The sequence below is a fragment of the Oncorhynchus keta genome, chromosome 21 (assembly GCF_023373465.1).
Source record: "Oncorhynchus keta strain PuntledgeMale-10-30-2019 chromosome 21, Oket_V2, whole genome shotgun sequence".
In the NCBI taxonomy this organism is placed as follows: domain Eukaryota; kingdom Metazoa; phylum Chordata; class Actinopteri; order Salmoniformes; family Salmonidae; genus Oncorhynchus; species Oncorhynchus keta.
This window is the reverse complement of record NC_068441.1, coordinates 10,567,934-10,592,558: the sequence shown is the minus strand read 5'-3', so window position 1 is coordinate 10,592,558 and position 24,625 is coordinate 10,567,934. Positions and strand designations below refer to the sequence as shown.

General features: G+C 44.8%; 1 protein-coding gene across 2 annotated transcripts in view; it reads left to right on the top strand.

Moving 5' to 3' along the window:
- Positions 1 to 3,983: 3,983 nt before the first annotated feature.
- Positions 3,984 to 24,625, top strand: part of LOC118400087 (caM kinase-like vesicle-associated protein) — an 88,744-nt gene continuing 68,102 nt past the window's right edge. For both annotated transcript variants that reach the window (XM_035796539.2, XM_035796538.2), the window contains exon 1: positions 3,984 to 4,201. The gene's annotated coding sequence lies outside the window, so the exon portion shown is untranslated. The remainder of the gene's footprint in view (positions 4,202 to 24,625) is intronic.

Genomic DNA, 24,625 nt, shown 5'->3' with positions numbered 1-24,625 from the left:
AACTCAGACCTTCAGAATTTGTACTGTAGGCCTATATTATGCAATGATTCTGGAATACATGAAAGTGAAGAATAAATTGGATATTGATTTAAAAATATGCCAGGCTTGTTTTTTTATTGTATGCTTTAGTGCACTGGTAAAATGGGCCATTCAATGCCTTATCGTTTGTTAATTCGATGTTTTCTCCAATATCAATTAAACATCCCTGACATCTGAGTTGAAAGTTCCAGAAAGATGCATCATGCAGTATGACAGTTTTCGTGTATGAAAAGGGAGATTCGTTGTCTTCATTGGATCTACTATGATGTCTTGTTGAATTAACATCTTTCCTTCTCTTGCAACATGGGAACGCACTTATATAAAAAATGTTCTATTATGCTTCATCTGTAATCAGCATGGAAATGGAGACCCTAGGGGGTTTGGTTAAGTAGCAAAATGTTAGAGGTTTACTTAATTTCCAACAACAATCCAATGCCTTGTGGAAACAGTGTATTTTTTCTGTGCATTGAAGTTTAGACAAGGCTGGCGATCACACTATAAGATCCAACTATGCATATATATATATATATATATATATATATATATATATATATATATATATATATATTATATATATATACACAGTTATATATAACACAGTAACCTGTATTCGACCTTTAACCCAGCTAGGTGCTCCTCTGATGTGGATCTCCACTACAGTGGAATAAGATTAAGCCTGACACCACCACTGACATCCCCTCAGTCCCAGTTTGCACACATGAGCGACAGGGGAGCCTCTTCTAATCAGCAGCCCAGAGCCTACAGGGTTTTTGATTTGCCTTTAACAGCTCTTTTCAACACGACTTCTCTTAGTTATTTGGCTTTGAGTTGGCTGCATGCGAGGTGACACATGTAAAAAGAATGCCTGTGTGATTGCTGGAGGTTGGTACTGTAGAGAGTATGAGTTAGTGGAGGCTCCTCAGAGGAGGAAGGGAACGACCATCCTACTCAGTGAATTTCATAAAACCAATACTAAATATAATCACGTCAACAAATAACTGATTAAAACCCAATGTTTTATAGTGAAGGTCTACATTAGCCTCAACAGCACTCTCTGGGTAGCACCATGGTGTAGCCGGAGGACATCTATTTTCCATCCTCCTCTAGGGATATTGACTTCAATACATAACCTAGGATCCTCATAATTCTCACCCCCTTCCATAGACTTACACAGTAATTGTGACCACGTCCTATCAGATTTCTTGCAAAATGAACTGACATATTGTCTACCCAATCAAAGGATCAGAGGATGAATTTAGTACTGAAACCATAGCTAGCACGGCAGGGCATAACATGTGGGGAGTAGTTGACTCAAAGACAAAGAAAGACAATAGTTTAACAGTTTTCAACAAATTAATTTATTCAAAAAATAAGGAGAAGCAGCAGAGTGAGAGAGTGAGCGAGAGAGAGAGAGCTAGCTATATTTTGTCATATATTTTTTTTTAACTTTCACTTACTTAGCTAGCTAATGCAGCTAGCTAACTACTCAGAGAATAATGTTAGCTAGCTGGCTAAGGCTATCCAACACTGGAACCAAAGATTTTTATAACTAACCCAAGATAGACCACAGTCTGTCATTTCCAATGGGAACAAATTAGTCATAGTGGGCAGAACAAGCAAGGAGAGGGGCGGAGCCAGTTAAGAGCTAGCGTTCTAGCAAGTATTTGCATATTTCTGTCAGGGAATGCCTACTCTGTGAAGTGAGAGTTTGCATTAAGTCAATTCACCCTTGAACTCCTTCTAAACAACACTTTTAAAATGTTTTTGGTAAAGGATAAAATCTACAAAACTTAGTCCACTGTTCATAACAGATTCTAGTTTTGGGCACAGAAAACTGTACTGAAATCAAATGTTTCATTGATGAGAAAATGTGCAAAATGTCGGCCAAATGTCTCGCTCCATCTTCTCCCACTGCCTTCAACTGGGCGTCCTCTCATCACAATATTTGCTAGTGAGTGGAAACGCCAACCGGATGCTTCACTTATACATCCGGTGAAATATCTGGCTTATCATTCTATCTGTGCTGGAACTCTTCCAAGTTACGTTAAGCTTTCGCTTATATTAATTTATTGCCACAGGGGCCAGCCAGAGTAACTGCAAAACTGCTTGATGTACATTGTACTGTGTTATTGTAGCGGGTTTATTAGCACGTTAGTTCAAAATCAAATCAAATCAAATTGTATTTGTCACATACACATGGTTAGCAGATGTTAATGCGAGTGTAGCAAAATGCTTGTGCTTCTAGTTCCGATAGTGCAGTAATATCTAACAAATATTCGAACAAATTGACAGCAACTACATTATACACACAAATGTAAAGGGGTGGAATAATAATATGTACATATAAATATATGGATGAGCAAGATGCAATACATGGTTCTAGTAGCTATGATGACTATGATGATGTACACTGTATTTCATTTAGCAGTTATGGTATGAAGGTTTGGCTTGGAGAGGTTACATCGATATTACATTGAATAGAATATGAATGACAGTCATCCAATATGATGTAATAGAAATAATTGTAAAAATCATCCTCCCTCTCTTTAACAGCACCGGCCGCCACTGTTCTAAATAGATGCCTGAAGATTTCAGACTGCTAAAATTATTAATCATAAATGTTGATTGTCAAGTAATTATAGAGTTTTACTTTCTGTGTACTTGTATTATAAACTATAATACATGCACAGAGCATGAATAACACTGAAAGTGAGGTAGTCCTACATTTAATATCAATTAAGATATCGACCCAATATGACCCTTGAGGCACCACACTAAATGCTTGTGGCACAGGACACTTATTGTAGTCGTGCAGTAACTATTGATTCCATATATATAGTGCATTCGGAAAATATTCAGACCCCTTGACTTTTTCCACATTTTATTATGTTACAGCCTTATTCTAAAATTGTTTTTTTTTTAGATCCCCCATCAACCTACACACAATACACCATAATGACAAAGCAGAAACTGTTTTTTAGAAATGTTTGCTAATAAATTTAAAAAACGGAAATATCATCAGTATCAGTATTCTGACAATTTACATAGTATTTTGTTCAAGCAACGATTACAGCCTTGAGTCTTCTTGGGTATGACACTACAAGCACACCTGTATTTGGGAAATTTCACTCATTCTTTACTGAAGATATTGGAAGGTGAAGCTTCGCCCCAGTCTGAGGTCCTAAGCACTCTGGAGCAGGTTTTCATACAGGATCTCTCTGTACTTTGCTCCATTCATCTTTTCCTCGATCCTGACTAGTCTCCCAGTCCCTGCCACTGAAAAACACCCCCACAGCATGATGCTGCCACCACCATGCTTCATCATAGGGATGCTGCCAAGTTTTCTCCAGATGTGATGCTTGGCATTCAGGCCAAAGAGTTCAATCTTGGTTTCATCAGACCAGAAAATATTGTTGCTCATTGTCTGAGAGTTCTACCCCAGATCTGTGCCTCGACACAATCCTGTCTTGGAGCTCTACAGACAATTCCTTCGACCTGATGGCTTGGTTTTTGCTTTGACATGCACTGTCAACTGTGGGACCTTATATAGACAGGTGTGTGCCTTTCCAAATAATGTTCAATCAATTGAATTTACCACAGGTGGACATAAATCAAGTTGTAGAAACATCTCAAGGATGATCAACGGTAACAGGATGCACCTGAGCTCAATTTCGAGTCTCATATCAAAGGGTCTGAATACTTAGGTGAATAAGGTATTTCTGTTTTTTAATAAATTGGCAAAAAAAATCTAAACGTAACAAAATGTGGAAAAAGTCAAGGGAATTAATACTTTCTGAACGCACTGTAAACATGCAAATTGCGTGGGTTCATTAATTTGCCACACCCATTAGGTTCATATCAGATTAACTCGTAATTCGCTCCTCTATGCCCCACCACTCGTGTGTGTTCCATCCTCTTCATTGTGCGTAACCTACTCTATGTAGCCTATTCCGCCCCTCGTTCCCTCACGGTGCTGAACTCGACGCGAGAGGCACAACATATGGTAAAAAAAGAGCGCTGGAATTTATTTGCATTGTTTTTGAAATAAGTACTTCGTTCAAAGCTAAGTAGAAAGGTCGTTTTATTTGCAGTAACAATCACGAGAAGGGTCGAGTGGAAAAAGTCAGTGGATTCAACGTTTATTGAGACATTTGCTGATAAGGTAAGTTCTCGCAATTTGAGTTGTCTAGGCTATCACAAAGAGTTGAGCTCACTAATTAATTTTCACTTTGGTTTGTTTGGGAAACTTAGGCTCTTCCCTTAAATTAAGCGATGTTTTTTTTCTCTCAAACGCATTACATGTTTATAACATAATCATAATCAGGTTAATTGTGCCGTTTAAAGTCAAGTATATAATGCTTGCACATTTTGCCGATAAAGTGATGGAGAACGATGCACCAGAATTTACGCATTATGATAGACTAGACTGTTCGAATCTTCGTAGTCAAATAGATTTCCCATTTCCATGCTCGCTATTAAGCCTACTGTAAACGAAGCACACGAGACTGCACGTGAACAACCTAGTGAAGCATATCCTGAGGTAGTATCCTATAATTTGGTAAATCTAAAGGGTACAGTTATTTCGTCGATACATCTCTGTTGAAAAAAAGTTATATAATAGCCTATATTTCAAACACAATCGCACCTAACCGGTTTCCAAGACGAATTGAATAAAAATGTAACATTAGAGTGAGAATTTAACTATTCAAGTATTTTTTTAAGAGATTGACTTTTGAGTTGCTCAACTTGTGATGTTGGACTGTGCGTGCCAACAAGTTGATAGTAGCCTAAATAATCGTGTAACCTATTCGCATACCCGTTTTTCTGCATTCATATTTTCATTAATCTCATCTGCAACAGCATGTTTTGCATGACATTGGCTATTTAATATAAAACAGGGAATCAGTGATGCTGATACATGCTAATCAAACGATAGGGCAGCGTTCAACACCCCTGTAACAGTTTAATAAACACGTTCAAGTTTGTTAAGCCACTTACTGGTAATATATAGCATATTTATATAGTATATTTGACTATTTTCTATAGGAAAGTCAAGTGAGAACGTTTTACCCCTGGTGAGAAGAACTGAGAAGCTGATGGAAAGGATGTGCAGTTTCAAGCAGTCATCCCATTTTTTTTTTTAACGCCATGACAGTGCCAGATTAGTTTTATTGTAAACTCCTACACTCAGTCATGCTATTAATTTGTATTACTTGTATTGTATAATGCTTGACTATTTCTGGGCACACATGCCAGTGGATATAGTAATATATCAGTAATACTTTTTTTTCAATAAAAATAACAACAATAAAAATCAATATAGTAATGGACTAACATACATTGACACATTTTCTTTGTCCTCATCTATTTTTTTGTTTGTTGACAGATCCCATGACCACTATGACATTATCATATTCTTAGAGAAGCAAGTGAAGGGTTTTGTATAATTTCATCCAGTAGTGTTTACAAGCCAAAACGGTCTTGAAAATTGTGAACAATTGTATGACATGTTATCAATTCAAATTCGTACAATGTTTATGAATTTGTAAGTTCCTAATATCACATTCAATCTCGTTAATGTATGTCCAACTCAATAGTCAACCTAATAAGCCCCACAATCTATTGCTACAATCTTGTGAGGTAGCTAATGAGGATGTGAGAAAATGAATAGATTCGTTTTTTTATTTTATTGCAGCTGGTGAAACACTGTGGCGTGACACATTAACACCAGTGTACAATGACCTGGGTTTGAAAGGACTGTATAGCTGGTTTTGTAAATGGCACGTGTGTGTGTGTGTGTGTGTGTGTGTGTGTGTGTGTGTGTGTGGCGTCAGTATGCATGTGTGAGTGTGTGGGTAAGTCCAGTGTGTGAGCAAGAGAGTTACTGTAAAAAAAAAGGTAAATGCAGGTAGTCCGGGTAGCCATTTGTTTAGCTATTTATCAGTATTGTTTAGCAGTCTTATGGCTTGGGGTAGAAGCTGTTCCTGACTTAGTGCACTGATACTGCCTGCTATGTCATGAGTGTCTGGAGTCTTTGACCGCAAGGTGCCTTGTAGCACCTTGCGTTCAGGTGCCTTGCAGTTGCCAAATCTTTTCAGCTTCCTGAGTGGGAAGAGGTGCTGTCGTGCCCTCTTCACAACTGTGTGGGTGTTAGTGGACCATGTTAATTTCTTAGTGATGTGAATACATATGAACTTGAAGCTCTCGACCCACTCCACTACAGCCCCATTGATGTGGATGGGGGAGTGCTCAGCCCCATCCACCAATGTGCTCCTGTCAGAGAGACTCAGATTCAGGACTTCTCTTTGATCGGTTTTATTATGGCAGTACAATAGTGCTTAGCGATTAACCAAATTGTCTGTTATTCTTTATAATTAAACAGAAAAGTCATTGACCAACATCAGTTCAAATATTTTAATTCCATTTAGGTCTGTTTTTTTTCTGTGAACTTAATGTGCAGTTTCTCTAGATAAATCAGATCAAGCCTGAACTGTGCGATGTAGTAGGGAGTTGTCGTTTCCAACAGGCCAATATTCAATATATTTACAGTTATAGTTTATAGTTTAGCGCAGAAAATGTGGTAATTAACTACAATGACGATAATCTATTACACGCCTACTTGTCCAGTATGTGTGGAGCAGACGTGGAGAATGAGAGAAGCGACAGAAGAGGGATAGAGAGTAGTTGCTTTGCAAGGTATTTCTACCGGGAAATACATGATCTACTGTGCCTTGCAAAAGTATTAATTCCCCTTGGCATTTTTCCTATTTTGTTGCATGACAACCTGTAATTTAAATGGATTTTTATTTGGATTTCATGTAATGGACATAAACAACATTGTCCAAATTGGTGAAGTGAAATGAAAAGATAACTTGTTTAAAAAAAAATTAAAAAATGGAAAAGTGGTGTGTGCATATGTGTTCACACCTTTGATATGAAGCCCCTACATAAGAAGTCACATCATTAGTTAAATAAAGTCGACCTGTGTGCAATCTAAGTGTCACATGATCTGTCTCATGATCTGTCACATGATCTCAGTATATAAACACCTGTTCTGATAGGCCCCAGAGTCTGCAACACCACTAAGCAATGGGTACCACGAAGACCAAAGAGCTCTCCAAACAGGTCAGGGACAAAGTTGTGGTGAGGTACAGATCAGTGTTGGTTTATAAAAAAATATCTGAAATTTTGAACATCGCACGGAGCACCATTAAATCCATTATTAAAAAATGTAAAGAATATGGCACCACAACAAACCTGCCAAGAGTGGGCCGCCCACCAAAACTCACGGACCAGGCAGGAGTGCATTAATCAGAGAGGTAACAAAGTGACCAAAGACAACCCTGAAGGAGCTGCAAAGTTCCAAAGCGGAGATTGGAGTATCTGTCCATTGGACCACTTCAAGCCGTACACTCCACAGAGATGGGTTTTACAGAAGAGTGTCCAGAAAAAAGTCATTGCTTAAAGAAAAAAATAAGCGAATACGTTTGGTGTTCGCCAAAAGGCATGTGGGAGACTTTTCAAACATATTGAAGAAGGTACTCTGCTCAGATGAGACAAAAATGTTTATTTTTGGCCATTAAGGATAACGCTATGTCTGGTGCAAACCCAACACCTCTTATCACCCAGAGAACACCAGCCCCACAGTGAAGCAGGGTGGTGGCAGCATCATGCTGTGAGGATATTTTTCATCAACTGCGACTGGGAAACTGATCAGAATTGAAGGAATGATGGATGGCACTAAAACAGGGAAATTCGTGAGGGAAACCTGTTTCAGTCTTCCAGAAATTTGAGACTGGGACGGAGGTTAACCTTCCAGTAGGACAATGACCATAAGCATATTGTTAACGCAACACTAGTGGTTTAAGGGGAAATATTTACATGTCTTGGAATGGCCTGGTCAAAGCCCATGTCACATCTGCTCCTTGACCTGCCGCCGCTCCCCCAGTACTCTCTCCCTCTCCCTCTCTCTCTCTGTCTGTGTATGTGATTGTGTGTGCTGGAGTCTGAGCAGATCCCCACCAGCTTCAACCTTTTCCATAATCAAGACCTCTACAAATACTCAGTCCTGACACTTCCGCGCTGCTCAGTCAGTCTACATTTCTAGCCGTTTCTTACAATTCAGATCCTGTCATCCTGTTGTGCCTGTTTTCCTTGCCTGATGCTGTTTCCCTCTCACATTACAGTTTTGCCCACTCTGACTCTGGTCCCTGTCTCCAATCCCACATCTCGTCATCCTGCTACTCTGTCCTGGATTCTCCACAGTTTCCAAGATGGCGTAGCAGTTCAGACGTCTTTGTCTTGTCCGGTGTATATATATCTTTTTTTCCAACGAATATATTTAGTCTATATTTTGTATATTTTTAACCTCAGTTTCAACATACTCTCCTGCAACCCCCCTCACCCAAAGTGGTATGGATCTGCTATTTTCTATACTTTAGAACCGGATCCTCCAACAGAAGCTAGCCAGCTAACTAGCTCCTAGTTAGTAGTCAGTTAGCCACTGCTAACGGCCATCAGCTAACCTTAGCCTGGTCAACTCCTGCCAGTCTGCACAGTGCGATTCAACCCAGAGCATACCGTACTGCTTTTTCTCCACATCTCCGGATTCCTACCGCAAGCTCTGAACCCCTTCACCTGGATCATCGCAGCTAGCTAGCTGCTCTCCAAGTGGCTACCCCTGGTTAATGCCTCTGTCCCGAGGCAAGCACCAGTGAGCCGGGAACTAGCCTCGTGCTTGGCCCATCTCCCGGCTAGCTGAAGAGGTCCATCAGCCATTCCTTTGGCTACAATACCTATTTTGCCATTTTGTCTGTATATTATGCCTTGAATCTAGTCTTCTGCGCCCAGAAACCTGCTCCTTTTACTCTCTGTTCCGACCGTCCTACAGTCTATGCTAGATGCCCTCAATCTCACACAAATTATCAATGAACCTATCATGTACAACCCCAAATCCGTAAATACGGGCACCCTCATAGATATCATCCTGACCAACCTGCCCTCTAAATACACCTCTGCTGTCTTCAACCAGGATCTCAGTGATCATTGCCTCATTGCCTGCGTCCACAATGGGTCTGCGGTCAAACGACCACCCCTCATCACTGTCAAACGCTCCCTAAAACACTTCAGCGAGCAGGTCTTTCTACTCGACCTGGCCCAGGTATCCTGGAAGGATATTGACCTCATTCCGTCAGTAGAGGATGCCTGGTTATTCCTTAAAAGTGCTTTCCTCACCATCTTAAATAAGCATGCCCCATTCAAAAAATGTTGAACCAGGAACAGATATAGCCCTTGGTTCACTCCAGACCTGACTGCCCTTGACTAGCACAAAAACATCCTGTGGCGCCCTGCATTAGCATCGAATAGCCCCCGCGATATGCAACTTTTCAGGGAAGTTAGGAACCAATATACACAGGCAGTTAGGAAATCAAAGGCTAGCTTTTTCAAATAGAAATCTGCATCCTGTAGTACAAACTCCAAAAAGTTCTGGGACACTGTAAAGTCCATGGAGAATAAGAGCACCTCCTCCCAGCTGCCCACTGCACTGAGGCTAGGAAATACTGTCACCATCGATAAATCCAAAATAATTGAGCTGAGTAAGCTGAGATAAGGCGGGGCTTTACCTAGCAGAGACTTGTACATAACCTGTAGCCAGTGGGTTTGGCGATGAGTATGAAGCGAGGGCCAACCAACGAGAGCATACAAGTCGCAGTGGTGGGTAGTATATGGGGCTTCGGTGACAAAACGGATGGCACTGTGATAGAATTCATCCAATTTGTTGAGTTGAGTGTTGGAGGCTATTTTATAGATGACATCGTCGAGGATCGGTAGGATGGTCAGTTTTACGAGGATATGTTTGGCAGCATGAGTGAAGGAGGCTTTGTTGCCTCCTCCTTCAGCCGATTCTAGATAGAATTTTGATGGCACTGTCATCAAAGCCCCATATACTACCCACCACTGCGACCTGTTGGCTGGCCCTCGCTTCATATTCGTCGCCAAACCCACTAGCTCCAGGTCATCTCATTTTTTCTATTGTGTTATTGACTGTATGTTTGTTTATTCCATGTGTAACTCTGTGTTGTTGTTTGTGTCACACTGCTTTGCTTTATCTTGGCCAGGTCTCAGTTGTAAATGAGAACTTGTTCTCAACTTGCCTACCTGGTTAAATAAAGGTGAATTAAATCAAATAAAACTCTCGAGCTTCCCCTGACCTGCACTCTATCTCTCCCCTGTGTGTCATTAAATACCTTGGTTACTTCATCCCAGTCTCCTCGTCTGATTCTGCTCTTGGGTTCCCCTGTTCCTCACCGGATAACAGCCCAGATCTCAATCCAGTTGAGAATATGTGGTATGACTTAAAGATTGCTGTACACCAGCGGAATCCATGCAACTTGAAGGAGCTAAAGCAGTTTTGCCTTGAAGAATGGGCAAAAATGCATGCTAAAGTTTTCTGTTGAAAAAAACAACATATTTCTTGTTTGTTTCACAATACAAAATATTTTGCATCTTCAAAGTGATAGGCATGTTGTGTAAATACCCCCCCAAATCTATTTTAATTCCAGGTTGTACGACAACAAAATAGGAAAAATGCCAAGGGGGGTGAGTACTTTCGCAAGCCACTGAAAGTGATTAATAGTCAACAGTGATAAAAGTATGCCTTATTTACTTTGATGAACAACTAATATATATATTTTTTCAGAAAGCATAGACAGCAGCTCTATAGAGACTAGATGACTTGGAATTAAGTAATAAAGTCATCAAATAAAACAAATGTAGGCCTGAAATATTTTATTACATTTATGTTAATAAATGATGGTTAATATTAATGGGCAGTCACACCATCATGGGACTTTTATGAATTGTTTAATTCTGTGTTGTTACAGCATTCAACCCACATAATGCAAAGTGTATGTAATTCGCTCAGCACTACAGTTCAATCATCTGAGGACAATAGTTGAATGTATGTTTCTGAGAGCAAAAGGAAACAAGTGGCAGTTGATCATAATCAACATAATGCACAATGAAAAGGCTTCAATTACCCTGGCTTCACACAGTTCAAAAATACACATTTCCGGTTTTAAACATGAAATAATCTGCAACAGCCACCCCCACATTAGTGCAGCTAATGTGTGCCCTAACTGCTCTTCAGGCATCCTCCTTTGGGATGGTTGGCAAAAGCATGATGTCACGTCTGCTCCCGCTCTTCCCTTCCCCTGGCGCTTGAGGGCACCAGATTACCCTGCATCACACGCTCCTGCCATCCATCACTCACACCTGCCCTTCCTCGTCACTCGCATCAGTGTTATTGGACTCACCTGAAATCACTTGTTCCCATGTTCATTTCCTCCCCTATATTTGTCTGTTCCCTTGCTCTGTTCCCTGCTTCTGCATTGATTGTTTTTGTCTTTACTTTTTGTTCTTGACGCTGTTCCTGTCTCGTGTTATTTCAGTTATTATTAAATGTTTACTCCCCGTACCTGCTCCGTCTCTCCAGCGTCATGCCGCGTGACACATGAGGGCCACTGGTCTTGTGTAGACTGTTCCCTACAGAGATCCCCGCAGCTCTCTGGGCCACCGACCCTTGCGGGCCACCGAAATCTCTGACTTCCGACTTCAGTGTGTTCAAGACAACTGGGAACTCGGAAGAAACGCACCATGGTAGATGTTGGGGGTCTGACTCTTGGACCTGGGGGTCTGCCTTTCTTTGCAGATGCTCTGCAATTGTTAATGATGGTAGCGCTGGACTAGCCTAGTTGAGAGTCTCAGTTGCTGAGCCTCTTCTTGTAGCCCTCCTGACAAATCTTGCACATTTTAGGGATTGAGGCTTGCTTGAAACTCTATGAAACTGTCTCTGAGATACTTGTCTGTCGACATGGGAAACCGCAGGTAGCAGATAGCCTAGTGGTTAGAGCGTTGGGCCAATAACCGAAAGGTTGCTGGATAGAATCCCTGAGCTGACAAGGTAAAACTCTGTCGTTCTGCCCCTGAGCAAGGCAGTTAACCCACTGTTTCCCCGGGCACTGAAGACGGGGAAGTCGATTAAGGCAGCCCCCTGCACCTCTCTGATTCAGAGGGGTTGGGTTAAATGCGGAAGACACATTTCAGTTGAAGTCATTCAGTTGTACAACTGACTAGGTATCCCCCTTTCCCTTCAACTCATATCCATAAGCACCTTCCAAGGATAGCAGCATGCTCACCAGCAGAATGACATGTAGATAGCAGCTCTGAAACCCCTGAAAGTCACCAACTTTCAATTCTGGGGCAGTGAGGATGGTGCCAATCTCACTGAGTGGCTGATGAGATTGGCCATACTGGAGCTGGAGTGCCTGAATAGTAGCTGTGTAGGGTGATGACGGCATGACTGGTTCTTCATCTGTGCTTCAGGGAGCTTGAGATTTTCCAGTAGGACATGATACTTTCTCAGTCAGCTGTGTAAGTGAGTCAAGGAGATTGTCCAGTGGCAGTTTTATGTGAGCGGTCCTTCTCAACGTCAGTGGTAAAATCAGGTAAGGTGGGTTCAGGGGGGTGACTTACATGGAAGGCTGAACCCATCTGCTGAGCGGGACCCCAGGAGGGTGGGTGGACCTTGCAATGGGTAAGCTGGGTAGTCAGGCAGTGGAGCAGGGTATGTAACTTGCTTTGGGTCAACCAGTGAGCTCTCATCGGGTCTCAGTACCAGTCTACCCAGCTCACCCTCAGCAAGTTCCATACCCTGCTCCAGAGCCAGAGTACCCAGCTTTCCTGCACACTTTACATGTTGCATTTATATTTTTGTTCTGTGTATATAATCATACAATCAATTTGACTTTGTTTTTACAAATCTAACTGTAGAACAACATAATGGTAATCATTTATTTGAAAGGTAAATCTCTTGATAATATGGGTAAATCAAGATGTACCCTAGGTCTAGTCACATATTATTCAATAGGAGTGTGCTCATGCATTGAGTTATGGAGCTTCTTTTAGCTGATTTCAGGGCCTAGAGATGACAAACAATCACTTCCGTTAATTATTGGCAACTGTGAGGAGAAGATATAATTTCATTGTACTGATCAACAACATTTGCATAGAAGACGTATTTTCTTTTATGAAAGTGTGTGCCATTTGCAAGGCATAATGCAGCTGTGGAATCTGACTTTGTGGCTATGGAATCTAGTGATAGGAGGCGAGGGAGATGAAGAAGTAAATTTGTTTTTGGTGGCGACGAAGACAGTGATTTCTTAACTTGGAACTCAGCTTGGAAATCAGCATATTTTGCGTTATGATTTAATATTATCACAAATAAAGTACTAGGGTAGTGAATTCAGCTGTAAGCTAGCAAGGAAAGTTAGCCTACAATTAAATCTACAAGCTACCGGTATCGTCTTGCATTGTAAAAGTGTTGAATGGACATTATTTTAGCAAACAGTAACATTTCTACATGACGTGTTGCATTACTCAAGTGTGTTAACTTCCGTGCAGCGTGAGTGGGGAGCTAATGCAGCCTAGACAGCTCTAGCAATGACTGAGTAAGTGGAACAGGCACTTTTGCTCTTCACCCTATAAAGGGGCTGCGCTGATAGACAGACTTGATCCTCAATCACGTGAGACACATTTGACAGAAGTATCGGACGTAACAAAAATTCTAGTACCAAACTATATACCGTGCAACACAAACGCTGTGTGATTGGTTCTTCCTGTAGTGAATCCACTTAAGGGACTTCCCATAACTTTTATCTCACCTATATTATCAGAGAACTGGGGTTACGAAAGTAACCTTGAGTTTCCTCATCCTCATGTGTGACGTGTTTGTGTGTGCACATCTGTCCACAGTGTATGTGCATGTTTGAGAAATGTCAAAACAAACAGTTGCTAAAGTAATGGTGGTTCTACAAAAGTTATGATGTGATTGCCTCATTACAATTCTTGAGGAATCTTAAAAGGTTGATCACATAAATATTAGCAGGAGGTGTTTTCTTCCTTCATCTTCATTTCCAGTGACATTTTTGGGGACACCTCTAAATTGTCAAACCCATATTGACAGATTCAACAGAAGAAAGATGACTAGAAAAGTAATGGGTTGTACGTAGTCCTCTCAACTCTAGTGGTGGTTGTAGTTGTACGGCGTGCAGCTCTCGGATTTACTTCATTCCAAATGGACGGGAGTTGAGACTGGGAGTACGAGTGTCATTCTCCACAGCAGGCTGCACAGTGGGCTACCTCCCTGCCTGCCTTCCTGTCTGATGGCAGCAAGGTCATTCATTCCTCCACTCAAGAAGATGAATTACGTCTTGCCACAGCTTAGACATTGACAGTGTGGGGAGGCAATGGCAACAGCATTAGAGTGCAGCAAAACATTTCCCTGTAGTCTTTCATTAGATTGAAGTGTGATTGATTGGACTGTTGTGTAAGTGAGTATAGCACGCTTTTGGGTGGAGTAAAGGTACAGTATATATTTCCACAGACGAGTGTATTTGTAAATAAGAGTCAGAGTGTTTAATGATTGACGGCAGAGATGCCGTCTAAAGAGTTTAAAAGTGTTTGATCTATTCAAGTAATAAGATAAGGCTACAGTTATTTCACAAGAACAGTATTGAGAGTATAGTCTCGTCCTTAGATGTATAGAATCAAAGATATTCAACTTCTACAGTCTGACACAGTTATATTGACTTATGTCGTTAGCCTCAATCTAATCTTATACATACAATACATTCGGAAAGTACTCACTTTTTTTTAACGTTACAGCCTTATTCTAAAATGGATTAAATAATTTTTCCTCATCAATATACTCACAATAGCCCATAATGACAAAGTGAAAACAGGTTTTTAGACATTTTTGCAAATGTATTAAAAATGAAAAACCAAAATACCTTATTTACATAAGTATTCAGACACTTTGCTTTGAGAATCGAAATTGAGCTCAGGTGCATCATGTTTCCATGTATCATGCTTGAGATGTTTCTACCACTTGATTGGAATCCTCCTGTGGTAAATTCAGTTGATTGGACATGATTTGGAAAGGCACACACCTGTCTATTTAAGGTCCCACAGCTGACAGTGCATGTCAGAGCCAAAACCAAGCCATGATGTTGAGGAATTGTGTCGAGGCAGGATTGTGTTGAGCATTGAAGGTCCCCAAAAACACAGTGGCCTTCATCATTCTTAAATGGAAGAAGTTTGGAACCACCAATATTCTTCCTAGAGCTGGCTGCCCGGCCAAACTGAGCAAGAACCCGACAACCACTCTGAAAGAGCTTCAGAGTTTCTCTGTGGAGATGGGAGAATCTTCCAGAAGGACAACCATCTTTGCAGCACTCCACCAATCAGGCCTTTATGGTAGAGTGGCCAGACAGAAGCCACTCCTCAGTAAAGGCACATGACAGCCCGATTGGAGTTTGTCAAAAGGCACCTAAAGGTTCTCTGGTCTGGTCTGATGAAACCAAGATTGAACTCTTTGGCCTGAATGCCAAGTGTCACGTCTGGAGGAAACCTGGCACCATCCCTACGGTGAATCATGGTGGTGACAACATCATGCTGTGGAGTTGTTTTTCAGCGGCAGGGACTGGGAGACTAGTCAGGATAGAGGGAAAGATGAACGGAGTAAAGTACAGAGAGACCCTTGATGAAAACCTGCTCCAGAACGCTCAGGACTTCAGATTGGGGTGAAGGTTCATCTTCCAACAGGACAACAACCCTAAGCACACAGCCAAGAGAATGTAGGAGTGGCTTCGGGACAAGTTTCTGAATGTCCTTGAGTGGCCTTGAGAGGCTGTAATCACTGCCAAAGGTGCTTGAACAAAGTACTGAGTAAAGGGTCTGAATACTTATGTAAATGTAATATTTCAGTTTTTTGTTTTTAATACATTTGCAAAAATATCTACAAATCTGTTTTTCCTTTGCCATTATAGGATTTTGTGTGTAGATTGATGAGGGAAGAAAACCCAATTTAATCAATTTTAGAATAGGGCTGTAATTTAACAAAATGTGGAAAAAGTCAAGGGTTCTTAATACTTTCTGAATGCACTGTATGTTCTATTCTATTATAGCAAACACGTGTCTATCTTTTTTTAAAAAATGTAACAGCTAAGCACAACAAGGGCATGTTTTTCCCATGCCATAGTGATAGGTATGGACAATTTTCTAATGTCACCCTGTTCTCCCCTTTAATGTTATCCAACTCAATGTGTAATATTGTTAGTTAATGGCCCCCATCATAATGTACTGTGTTTCATTTCTGTTATTGATTGACCAAATGTAAAGTATCTGCTGTACTCATGAACAGGAAATAGAATAGGAGGAAAGGTTATATTTCCGCTGTCGAATGTGTAACTGTCTCCTAGAGATGGATACATGGTACGCGTCACATTCCATTACTCTCATCATTAGTGTTAATTTCTCCTCCCTCTATCTTACGTTGATTGGAGTCGATAGGCTGTTTGGAGCAGCAACATATTTGCCTTGTTTCCCTCTTAACCCTTAACTCCCCAAAAGGAAGCTGTAGATGATATATCTGAGTGAAAAATCCTTTAGGGCCAAATTCTAATTTGTGATCTGCACACATAACTCAGATGTTTTATTATCAATGGGAGATTTGTTTAAAAATGTAATATAAGAACCTATTGATTAGTCAAGGTGAGAGGGTCTATCCACAGCATTCTACATTCTACACCACATCGGGCAATACAATACATTACCAAACACATTAATCCATGTTGTATATTATTATTAGCAATTATGATGCCAATTTTCTTTTACACAGTTTGTCATACTGTTAATGAGGTGTGTCCTAGAGATGATCATGGGGAGAGCTTTAGGTTTTAAGTGCCCATCAGTGCACATAGTGACGAATGTAATCTCGGTCTGCCAGTTAATTATTTACCATATGTGTCAGTAAATGTTACTGGCTCTAAGTGGTCACATACAGCATCACTCATATAAGCTATCATCCAGGCAGCATCTGTATGAAGATAGTTATGTTAGTGGAGGATGGAAGGCTGAAAATGGAGCTGCATTATGTCATTACTGTTTCAATACCAGGCATGTGGATTGATTTAATTTACATTGATATTACTATAGTTATTACAGTATTTGGGGCTAACTACCAATGACATTGGATTGGTTGCAGTGTTGGAGGAACAGAGAGAGTCCTCAGCTACTGTGTTGCATCGTTGATGCCTTTCCTGTTCTCTTTTCACTGGTCTATGTTACAGTAACTTCCTTTACTCTCTGTCTCTGCTTCCTGCTATCTGATATTGAAGTCTGTCAGCGTTGGTGCATCAATCACACAAGGCCAAGCAGAACAAGGCTGGGGAACACAGTGATAGTTCACATCGGTCGCATTTCACAATGCTTGGAGAGAGTGGCAAGAGGCTGTGGATGGATTCAGACTGATGTGGAGAAAAGCTAGGATAATAGATCACCGCTGACATGATGTGCCAATACGTTTTCTCAGCTTCTGGGTAGAGAATGTAGCAGGAAATGATAGCTGCCGTTTTAGGGGCTCCTGACCAATTCTGCTATTTTGTGTATTTTTTTGCATTTTGCACTGACCATAACTTTTTTGGTACATAATGTTTCCACCATCGTTTCCTATGACCGAAAAGAGCTTCTGTACATCAGAACAGCAATCACTAACCTTGGATGAAGATTTCTACTTCAGCAAGTCGGCGGTGCAGAACATACCGCTCACCCCAGACCAGGCCATGATCGCCGAGATTCGGAAAAGGAAAAGACGCCGTAAAAGAGGCTGATGTGCGGGCACCCCTGTCACGCCTTGGTCATAGTATTTTGTGTTTTCCTTAATTATTTGTTCAGGCCAGGGTGTGACATGGGTTTATTGTGTTGTCTTATTGGGGGTTTTGTAGGCATTGGGATTGTGGTTGATTAGGGGTGTGTCTAGTTTAGGCTTGGATGCCTGAGGCGGTTCTCAATCAGAGTCAGGTGATTCTTGTTGTCTCTGATAGGGAACCGTATTTAGGTAGCCTGGGTTTCACTGTGTATTTCGTGGGTGATTGTTCCTGTCTCTGTGTAGTTTCACCACATAGGCTGTAATTAGGTTTTCACGTTCCGTTTGTTGTTTTGTATTTGTATAAGTTATTTCATGTATCGTCATTCTCTTCATTAAAGACATGAGTAACCACCACGCTGCATTTCGGTCCGACTCTCTTTCAACAAACGAAGAACGAAGTTACAGAATCACCCACCACACACGGACCTAGTGGCGTGGTTACAGGCAGCGACAGCAGGAGCAGCGAAAGGAGGCACTTACGAGAGCTGAGAGACGCTGTTATGAGGACGTTATGGACAGCAGATGTATGGAGTATTCGACGTGGGATGAAATAGACAGGTGGGCGGTCGACCCCCAGCCTGGGAGCTGGAGCAGTGTGAAGAGGGCTATAGGAGAATGGAGTTGGAGAGGCAATCACGACGGCGCAGAGGGAAGCCCGAAAAGCAGCCCCAAAAATGTATTGGTGGGGGGCTCAGAGGGAGAGTGGCTGAGTCAGGAGATAGACCTGAGCCAACTCTCCTTGTTAATCATGAAGATTTTTCTAGGTTAGCTAGCCAGCTATTGTCGTTCTTTAACGCAACGTAACGTAATCAACACTGCTAGCTAGCCAGCTAGCCCCGAATAGCAGCACTGTAGAAACTATTACACTCAACGGAACGACTTGATTAGTGTAGTGTCAACAACGCAGCCACTGCCAGCTAGCCTACAAAGTCAACAACGCAGCCACTGCCAGCTAGCCTACTTCAGCAGTACTGTATCATTTTAATCATTTTAGTCAATAAGATTCTTGCTACGTAAGCTTAACTTTCTGAACATTCGAGACGTGTAGTCCACTTGTCATTCCAATCTCCTTTGCATTAGCGTAGCCTCTTCTGTAGCCTGTCAACTATGTGTCTGTCTATCCCTGTTCTCTCCTCTCTGCACAGACCATACAAACGCTCCACACCGCGTGGCCGCGCCACCCTAATCTGGTGGTCCCAGCGCGCACGACCCACGTGGAGTTCCAGGTCTCCGGTAGCCTCTGGAACTGCCGATCTGCGGCCAACAAGGCAGAGTTCATCTCAGCCTATGCCTCCCTCCAGTCCCTCGACTTCTTGGCACTGACGGAAACATGGATCACCACAGATAACACTGCCACTCCTACTGCTCTCTCTTCGTCCGCCCACGTGTTCTCGCACACCCCGAGAGCTTCTGGTCAGCGGGGTGGTGGCACCGGGATCCTCATCTCTCCCAAGTGGTCATTCTCTCTTTCTCCCCTTACCCATCTGTCTATCGCCTCCTTTGAATTCCATGCTGTCACAGTTACCAGCCCTTTCAAGCTTAACATCCTTATCATTTATCGCCCTCCAGGTTCCTCGGAGAGTTCATCAATGAGCTTGATGCCTTGATAAGCTCCTTTCCTGAGGACGGCTCACCTCTCACAGTTCTGGGCGACTTTAACCTCCCCACGTCTACCTTTGACTCATTCCTCTCCGCCTCCTTCTTTCCACTCCTCTCCTCTTTTGACCTCACCCTCTCACCTTCCCCCTACTCACAAGGCAGGCAATACGCTCGACCTCATCTTTACTAGATGCTGTTCTTCCACTAACCTCATTGCAACTCCCCTCCAAGTCTCCGACCACTACCTTGTATCCTTTTCCCTCTCGCTCTCATCCAACACTTCCCACACGGCCCCTACTCGGATGGTATCGCGCCGTCCCAACCTTCGCTCTCTCTCCCCCGCTACTCTCTCCTCTTCCATCCTATCATCTCTTCCCTCTGCTCAAACCTTCTCCAACCTATCTCCTGATTCTGCCTCCTCAACCCTCCTCTCCTCCCTTTCTGCATCCTTTGACTCTCTATGCCCCCTATCCTCCAGGCCGGCTCGGTCCTCCCCTCCCGCTCCGTGGCTCGACGACTCATTGCGAGCTCACAGAACAGGGCTCCGGGCAGCCGAGCGGAAATGGAGGAAAACTCGCCTCCCTGCGGACCTGGCATCCTTTCACTCCCTCCTCTCTACATTTTCCTCTTCTGTCTCTGCTGCTAAAGCCACTTTCTACCACTCTAAATTCCAAGCTTCTGCCTCTAACCCTAGGAAGCTCTTTGCCACTTTCTCCTCCCTCCTGAATCCTCCTCCCCTCCCCCTCCTCCCTCTCTGCAGATGACTTCGTCAACCATTTTGAAAAGAAGGTCGACGACATCCGATCCTCGTTTGCTAAGTCAAACGACACCGCTGGTTCTGCTCACACTGCCCTACCCTGTGCTCTGACCTCTTTCTCCCCTCTCTCTCCAGATGAAATCTCGCGTCTTGTGACGGCCGGCCGCCCAACAACCTGCCCGCTTGACCCTATCCCCTCCTCTCTTCTCCAGACCATTTCCGGAGACCTTCTCCCTTACCTCACCTCGCTCATCAACTCATCCCTGACCGCTGGCTACGTCCCTTCCGTCTTCAAGAGAGCGAGAGTTGCACCCCTTCTGAAAAAACCTACACTCGATCCCTCCGATGTCAACAACTACAGACCAGTATCCCTTCTTTCTTTTCTCTCCAAAACTCTTGAACGTGCCGTCCTTGGCCAGCTCTCCCGCTATCTCTCTCAGAATGACCTTCTTCATCCAAATCAGTCAGGTTTCAAGACTAGTCATTCAACTGAGACTGCTCTTCTCTGTATCACGGAGGCGCTCCGCACCGCTAAAGCTAACTCTCTCTCCTCTGCTCTCATCCTTCTAGACCTATCGGCTGCCTTCGATACTGTGAACCATCAGATCCTCCTCTCCACCCTCTCCGAGTTGGGCATCTCCGGCGCGGCCCACGCTTGATTGCGTCCTACCTGACAGGTCGCTCCTACCAGGTGGCGTGGCGAGAATCTGTCTCCTCACCACGCGCTCTCACCACTGGTGTCCCCAGGGCTCTGTTCTAGGCCCTCTCCTATTCTCGCTATACACCAAGTCACTTGGCTCTGTCATAACCTCACATGGTCTCTCCTATCATTGCTATGCAGACGACACACAATTAATCTTCTCCTTTCCCCCTTCTGATGACCAGGTGGCGAATCGCATCTCTGCATGTCTGGCAGACATATCAGTGTGGATGACGGATCACCACCTCAAGCTGAACCTCGGCAAGACGGAGCTGCTCTTCCTCCCGGGGAAGGACTGCCCGTTCCATGATCTCGCCATCACGGTTGACAACTCCATTGTGTCCTCCTCCCAGAGCGCTAAGAACCTTGGCATGATCCTGGACAACACCCTGTCGTTCTCAACTAACATCAAGGCGGTGGCCCGTTCCTGTAGGTTCATGCTCTACAACATCCGCAGAGTACGACCCTGCCTCACACAGGAAGCGGCGCAGGTCCTAATCCAGGCACTTGTCATCTCCCGTCTGGATTACTGCAACTCGCTGTTGGCTGGGCTCCCTGCCTGTGCCATTAAACCCCTACAACTCATCCAGAACGCCGCAGCCCGTCTGGTGTTCAACCTTACCAAGTTCTCTCACGTCACCCCGCTCCTCCGCTCTCTCCACTGGCTTCCAGTTGAAGCTCGCATCCGCTACAAGACCATGGTGCTTGCCTACGGAGCTGTGAGGGGAACGGCACCTCAGTACCTCCAGGCTCTGATCAGGCCCTACACCCAAACAAGGGCACTGCGTTCATCCACCTCTGGCCTGCTCGCCTCCCTACCACTGAGGAAGTACAGTTCCCGCTCAGCCCAGTCAAAACTGTTCGCTGCTCTGGCCCCCAATGGTGGAACAAACTCCCTCACGACGCCAGGACAGCGGAGTCAATCACCACCTTCCGGAGACACCTGAAACCCCACCTCTTTAAGGAATACCTAGGATAGGATAAGTAATCCTTCTCACCCCCCTTTTAAGATTTAGATGCACTATTGTAAAGTGACTGTTCCACTGGATCTCATAAGGTGAATGCACCAATTTGTAAGTCGCTCTGGATAAGAGCGTCTGCTAAATGACTTAAATGTAAATGTAAATGTAATGAAGAGCCAAGGAGGAGACCAGAACCAGAGCCGGTGTTAGAGGTGAGCGAAGCAGAGACTGTGAGGGAGTTAATGGGGAAGGTGGAGTGGAGAGTAATGAGGGAGTTGATAGCTTGGTGCGTTAGGTACAAGATTCATCCGACGGAGCGTGTCGGGGATTTGATGGCACCTGGGTTAGCGCTCCATACTCGTCCTGAGGTGCGTGTTAGTCGGCTGGTGAAAAATGTGCCAGCCTCACGCACTAGGCCTCCTGTGTACCTACCTAGCCTTGCACGTCCTGTGCCAGTCCTGCTCTCAGGCTCCCCAGTACACCTTCACTGTCCAGTCCATCCTGTTCCACCTTCACACACCAGTCCTCCGGTAGCAGCTCCCCGCACCAGGCTTCCTGTGCGTGTCCTCGGTCCAGTATCACCAGTTCCAGCACCACACACCAGGCCTTCAGTGCGCCTCGCCTGTTCAGCACAGCCAGAGCCTTCCTTCCCTCCTGCGCTGTCGGAGTCTCCCGCCTGTTCAGCGCTATCAGAGCCTTCCTCCTCTACAGCGCTGCCAGCCTCCTGCCTGCCAGGAGCTGTCAGTCCTGAAGCAGCCAGAGCTGTCTGTCTGTATGAAGCAGCCAGAGCTGCCAGTCTGAGCTGTCAGTCTGAGCTGCCAGTCTGCAAGGAGCTGCCAGTCTGCAAGGAGCTGCCAGTCTGCAGGAGCTCAGTCTGCATGGAGCAGCCAGAGCTGTCAGTCTCAAGGAGCTGTGAGTCTGCAAGGAGCTGCCAGTCTGCAAGGAGCTGCCAGTCTGCAAGGTGCTGCCAGCAGCCAGAGCTGCATGTATGAAGCAGCCAGAGCTGTCAGTCTGCATGAAGCAGCCAGAGCTGTCAGAGCCAGAGCTGTCAGTCTGCATGAAGCAGCCAGAGCCGCCAGTCTGCAAAGAGCTGCCAGTCTGCAAAGAGCTGTCAGTCTGCAAGGAGCTGCCAGTCTGCAAGGAGCTGCCAGTCTGCAAGGAGCTGCCAGTCTGCAAGGAGCTGTCAGTCTGCATGAAGCAGCCAGAGCTGTCAGTCTGCAAGGAGCTGTCAGTCTGCAAGGAGCTGCCAGTCTGCAAGGAGCTGCCAGTCTGCAAGGTGCTGCCAGCCTGCATGGAGCAGCCAGAGCTGTCAGTCTGTATGAAGCAGCCAGAGCTGTCAGTCTGCATGAAGCAGCCAGAGCTGTCAGTCTGCATGAAGCAGCCAGAGCCGCCAGTCTGCAAAGAGCTGACAGTCTGCAAAGAGCTGTCAGTCTGCAAGGAGCTGCCAGTCTGCAAGGAGCTGTCAGTCTGCAAGGAGCTGTCAGCCTGCATGGAGCAGCCAGAGCTGTCAGTCTGCAAGGAGCTGTCAGTCTGCAGGGAGCTGCCAGTCTGCAAGGTGCTGCCAGTCTGCAAGGGAGCTGCCAGTCTGCAAGGAGCTGTCAGTCTGCAAGGAGCTGTCAGTCATGCAGCCAGAGCTGTCAGTCTGTGAAGCAGCCAGAGCTGCCAGTCTGGAGCTGTCAGTCTGCAGAGCTGCCAGTCTGCAAGGAGCTGCCAGTCTGAAGCTGCCAGTCCAGAGCTGTCAGTCTGCATGGAGCAGCCAGAGCTGTCAGTCTGCAAGGAGCTGTCAGTCTGCAAGGAGCTGCCAGTCTGCAAGGAGCTGCCAGTCTGCAAGGTGCTGCCAGCCTGCATGGAGCAGCCAGAGCTGTCAGTCTGTATGAAGCAGCCAGAGCTGTCAGTCTGCATGAAGCAGCCAGAGCTGTCAGTCTGCATGAAGCAGCCAGAGCCACCAGTCTGCAAAGAGCTGCCAGTCTGCAAAGAGCTGTCAGTCTACAAGGAGCTGCCAGTCTGCAAGGAGCTGTCAGTCTGCAAGGAGCTGTCAGCCTGCATGGAGCAGCCAGAGCTGTCAGTCTGCAAGGAGCTGCCAGTCTGCAGGGAGCTGCCAGTCTGCAAGGTGCTGCCAGCCTGCATGGAGCAGCCAGAGCTGTCAGTCTGCATAGAGCAGCTAGATCCGCCAGTCAGCCACGATCTTCTAGATCTGCCAGTCAACCAGATTCTTCCAGATCTGCAAGTCAACCAGAATCTTCCAGATCCGCCAGCCAGCCAGGATCTATCGGAGCCTACTACCTGCCTGAGCTTCATCTCAGTACTGGGCTTTCTCTCAGTACTGGGCTTCCTCTCAGTACTGGGCTTCCTCTCAGTACTGGGCTTCCTCTCAGTACTGGGCTTCCCCTCAGTCCCAGGCTTCCCCTCAGTCCCGGGCTTCCCCTCAGTCCCGCTGGCTTCCCCTCAGTCCCGAGCTGCCCCTCAGTCCCGAGCTGCCCCTGCGAGCCCTCAGTCCCGAGCTGCCCCTCAGTTCAGTGGGGTTCTGGGTGAGGACTATTAGGCCATGGTCGGCGGCGAGGGTGGATTATCCCAGGACGCGAAGGGGAGGAACTATGACATTAATGGAGTGGGGTCCACGTCCCGAGCCGGAACCGCCACCATGGACAGACGCCCACCCGGACCCTCCCTATGGCTGTGAGGTGCGTCCGGGAGTCCGCATTGGGATTGTGGTTGATTAGGGGTGTGTTTAGTTTAGGCTTGGATGCCTGAGGCGGTTCTCAATCAGAGTCAGGTGATTCTTGTTGTCTCTGATAGGGAAC